Source organism: Pantherophis guttatus, chromosome 1 (assembly GCF_059756535.1).
Source record: "Pantherophis guttatus breed Tessera chromosome 1, ASM5975653v1, whole genome shotgun sequence".
Lineage (NCBI taxonomy): Eukaryota > Metazoa > Chordata > Lepidosauria > Squamata > Colubridae > Pantherophis > Pantherophis guttatus.
In genome coordinates, this window is record NC_142063.1 from 249,369,093 (window position 1) to 249,374,695 (window position 5,603).

Consider the following 5,603-nt stretch of genomic DNA (forward strand, 5'->3'; position numbering starts at 1 on the left):
ACATTCTTCCAGTCCTAACAGTGAGAACAATTAACCAGTGGAACAACTTGCCTTCATAAGTTATGGGTGCTTCATCATTAAGAAGAGACTGGGCAGCCACTTGTCTGAAATGGCATAGGGTCTCCTTCTTGAGCATGAGGTTAGACTAGAAGACCTCCAAAATACCTTCCAGCTCTATTCTGATCCAATGTTCCTATTATGAGAAGGGATAAGAGGTGGGTTGCAGCAGGTTCTGACCAGTTCTGTAGAACCGGTAGCGGAAATTTTGAGTAGTTCGGAGAACCGGTAGTAAAAATTCTGACTGTCCCCGCCCCCATCTATTCTCTGCCTCCCAAGTCCCAGCTGATCAGGAGGAAATGGGGATTTTGCAGTAGCCTTCCCCTGGAGTGGTGAGGGAATGGAGATTTTACAGTAGCCTTCCCCTGCCACGCCCACCAAGCCATGCCCACCAAGCCATGCCACGCCCACCAAGCCATACCCACAGAACCGGTAGTAAAAAAAATTTGAAACCCACCACTGGAAGGGATCTATGCCAGACCTGGAGCTGGAATAAAATATTATCTTTTCTCATGAAGAAATTATAGGGACTGAAATGTGTCCCTTGCAAAACAGTGGCTTTGTATTGATGTATAGATGTCTCAAATACACTGATTTCTCAGCCCTCGGAGATAAAAGAAATTATTGTTTTGCTCCCAATTTTCATTCCTTAAAAGGGAATGATTTTTTAAAAATCAAACAAAGAAGCACATTTGACTGTAGAAAATAGAACTGCTGGTTGCTACAGCTATTGAAAAGCTTATTTGCATTTGGCCATATCACAGTGACACTTGAGAAGGAAGACATCTGTGAAAACTTACTTCTGATGTTACTGTGGAAAAAGTGGTGCCAGCTTTTTAGTTCAAAAGAGTTAGAAGCTAGGACAGAACTTGGTATTGCAACAGCAGAACAAGCATGACTAAATCGAGTTAGCTTTACTGACTATTTTTTTCAGACTTCTGTTTAGGTTACTACTGCTACTCCTGTTATTACTGCTATTATTACTTGTATAGCTATTTGGCTGGAACAAAACAAATATTCCCATTGTAAAGTTCTTCCTAGAAGGCGTTAAGTTAATGACAAAACAGAAGATAATTTGGAATATCTGAAAATGATGGCCTTCAACTGTTGATAATTTTAATTCTGGTGAAGTCCTGGTGAACTAACCATCTAAAAAGTATCATTGCATTCAGACTGTGAGTTTCTGAGTATACTTTTCCCTGTTCTCTGCTGTTCAGAAGGTGATGTAGCTGGTCAATTTAAATTTAAAGTATTTCCAAATGATTTGTACCCAGTCGCTGTTTAGTCTAAACCTTGGTTGGGAACAAAACTGTGAAGCACCTTGCTTGCAGTATTGTTTTGCCTCTCTGTGCACCATGATAGAAGACAAACACCAGCTGGGCAAATAATCCTGTTCCAACAGATGCTGAACAGTCAACAGCTGGGCAAATAGCCACTACCTTTCACTTTAGGCCAATAGAACTTTCCTTTCTATATCATTTTGCACTAAAATATTGGAATGCATAAAATATTCTTAATTAGTGGAGGTGACCCTTTAACAAAGAATTCTTCTCTCTCTTTTTTGGCTATTCAGAAGTATTAATTTTAGAAATTGCAGTAAGAACATAGCTTTATTGTCAGTTTCTCTGAAATATTTTATAATTCAAATTGGATTTTGGTTTTCCTTCCCTCTGTCTCTTTTTTCTCTGGCCTAAAATTGCCCAACAATTTTACAGGAAATTGTATACAGGGTCAATACAACACAAGGTTTACATTTACAGATACTCTGTCCTGCTAAAAAAAAAAAAAAAAAAGATACCAAAGCCTTGTACAAAATAAAAGCAATCATGTTCATCATCATCATCATCATCATCATCATCATCATCATCATCATCATCTTATAATCAGTCAATAAATAATACAAATCAGCTGTCACCACCATTCCACACCTGTCCACTGAAAAGGAAATCCCAGATTGACTTATTCTCAGACACCTAAGAACTGGGTTGCAGCTTAAAAATCAGGATGAACATAAAATCCTAAGCGTCTTTACCAGAATGTAAACCCCACTAAGCACAAGAAATTAATATCTAAGGAAATGCACTGCTAGAAGAGCAGCTGAGAACCTGTAGGATGCTGCCGTCCTCTTTAAAGCCGAGAAAATGGATGCTATTCAATAGGGTGGCAAAAGGGACTCTTTTCTGATGATGATGGGAGCAGAAGCAAGATATTCAAAGGACAGAATGGAGAAAGTACAGATTAATAGATCAGACTGAAAAGGAGTCCAAGGAACTGTAATAGCTTCAAAATAAGGACAAAACTCCTCAGAGGAAGGGTATATAATAACCAACTTGAACTTACATAAACTAGAAAGATTGGGCCAGATTTTATCTGTTCTATTTTCCAAATGTTTGTTGTTGCAAAGTGAGAAGCAATGGAACTAGTTGCTGAAAAGCAGATCTAGCCTTTGGCTGCCACATAGATATATGAGCACCTTCAATTGCCATCCAGTGTAGTTCTCATGTGACAAAATGTCACAGCTGACATTAGCAAACTCAGCTGCTAGACAGATTTGTGGGTATGCCTACCTATATTGGCTTAAAATTATTCACCCCACCTTTTTAAACAAATATACAAAAAGAACCAGGCAAGGCATCAAGCACAGCACAAAATGCAGACATGCAATCAAAATCAACAAAAGCGATATGTATATTATACATGTGTATATGTATTTTACTAATTACTATCAGTACAATGAATATTGTGAGGTTTTATAATGCAGCCTAACATTACACTCAATGGCATCTTAGGAACCTGGGTTTAAGAGAAAATGAATTATTATAATGATCTATTCAAATTAAAGCTGGTACCATCCAACATGAGCATTTCTCCATTGACACGTATTTTTCTGCATATTTTTCCCAACTATTCAAATGTATCTGTAAGCTTGACATAAAAAGTTTTTGTCAATTATTTTCACTGTGCTTTTGTATTGCAATTTCACCATATTGTATGCACACTTGCATGGCAAATCCAGTGGGGGGGATCAAATATCAAAGGACAGTTTTGTTATAATCCATGTTATTGATTTGAAAACATTTAAAGTAAGGAAATTCATACCTGCCTTGTGAACTAAAAATCTTTCTTCCCATCTCTATCACAGCCTATGAAGCAGGGGTGAAATTCAGCAGGTTCTGACAGGTTCTAGAGAACCGGTAGCGGAAATTTTGAGTACTTCCGAGAACCGGCAAATGCCACCTCTGGCTGGCTCCAAAGTGGGGTGGAAATGGAGATTTTGCAGTATCCTTCCCCTGGAGTGGGGTGGGAATGGAGATTTCACAGTATCCTTCCCCTGCCACACCCACCAAACCACACCCACAGAACCAGTAGTAAAAAAAATTGGATTTCCCCACTGCTATGGAGTATAACTGGATTCCCAACTGCAGTAACAAACAGTGTACTAAACCTCAGATGAACTCTTGGAGTAAATAAGCAGTGAATATTATTTGAGAATGCTGTAAAATCCATTCCAAATGTGCATCTCTATGGGTTGGTTCAAATGTGCCATCTCTATAGAGTTATTCATAGAGGGCAATCAAATGGTGTTTGATTTTTTATTCATTTTATTACATTTAGAAGGCCACCCAAGTCTATAATGGTTCTGTGTATCATATAGCAAAAAATTGATAAAATGCAGATGGACTCCCCAAACATCTGGAAGAAAAAAGAACATCCATTCCAAACAGTCAAACATGTATAATCAAATATTTGTTCTAACGCAAGACATAGGAGAAGAGCCAAGTCTTTAGGGCTCTTTTAAACACATCTGGTTGGGACCAGATGCTTAAGTATCAACCATCTTAACCACTAACATTCAATATCAGGAACTTCCACGGGAGACTCAAATGATCAAAATGGTAGCCATGAGTACATGGTCAAAATCTTGCATGTAAAAAGTGAAAAGTGCTTTGATCATATGGTTGTAGCCCCCATCTTGATTTTTGGACCCTGAATTCAGACGTTTATTCACCTTTAATATATATCCCTTTAAATATAACCTGTTTAGATCACCTTTTGCATTCAAAAGGTGGGTCGTTGGGTGATCATTTATTAAGAAAGCAAATATATTGTTTCATATGTAGATACGGATGGCCACATGGGGCTGGTCAACTTCTGCAAGATGGAAGTCATAGCACTGTGATAAAAACTGCATCTCTTTCATGTGTGTCTTCACAAAGAGAAAATGATACTGCATTCTATTGCAGCATCGCACCTGTCATTTTGCAGATTTCAGCAACCCCAGCTCACCCCACCATGGGACCTGCATTGTACGGATTGCCGTACAGATTTGTTTGAAAAATGCTTCAAACTTAGTGCCTGTAGCAAGGAATAAAAGAAGATACAGCATATTAGTTTCAATAAATCAAGAGTAGAAAAATATGATCCTTATTATGATAAACACATTCCTTTAATTGAGCCATCACTACTTGAAGCTTTCATGCTCAATTATTAAGGAAAAACAAATGCTGTGATTAAAATTAAAGAGTGACCAAAGGAAGAAACAAATTACTCAACACAGAACTGCTGGCATATATGTCCATAACTGATAGATACCATAACTTATTATTTAAACCGTTTTCTTAAAAGAACACTGCCCACTGAACACTGAAATTATATTGCAAAGCACACCTTACCTTAGAGTGCCCTGTCTACCATCTGTCACTGTAGTGCACAGCAAGAGGGGGTTGGAACACAATGTGTCACCTGTCATCCTCATAATATCTCCAAAATCAATAAGATGCATTTCCACTTGGGATTGGGGTGTCGGAAGATTAATGCATCCTGACAAGGGAACCAAAAAAGTTTGGGCAGGGACTGAAATAATGTTGAACACCAAGAAGTATACAATACATAAAACTTATTCTTATTCCCAATTTACAGCCCTTTAAAACCTAGTCAAGGGAGAAGATATGCATAGATAATTTTTTAAAAAAGTATTTTCATAACAAGACATTGATAAAGATGAGATGTTCATGACATGTTTAGGACCAGGAGGAGGAGGAGGAGGAAGAAGAAGAAGAAGAGGAGGAAGAAGAAGAGGAGGAAGAAGAAGAAGAAGAAGAAGAAGAAGAAGAAGAAGAAGAAGAAGAAGAAGAAGAAGAAGAAGAAGAAGAAGAAGAAGAAGAAGAAGAAGAAGAATTTCATAAGGAAATTGTGTGGTTTTCTAGCATTTTCTAGCACATGACCTTTATTTTCATTCAGGAGCTATGCTCAATGCCTATTAAAAGCATTATATTTCACAGAAATTTATCATTGCTAATTGCCTTGTTTGGACATTTAATGACTCATGCTAAAAAGTTTCCCTTCTTCTTTTCTTACTTTTAATAAGGGTGTTTTTAATTAATAAAAGCTACATTTTTGTTCTGATCTTCTCAAAAGGAATCGGAGCTGCTATTGATAGCTTCAGTACCAGCCATATGCCTCAAAACTACTAGGATCAAAAGGTGATGCTACAGAGCTTTTATTGTTGTTGTTCTTTTTGTCATCATCAATATCACTATCATCAT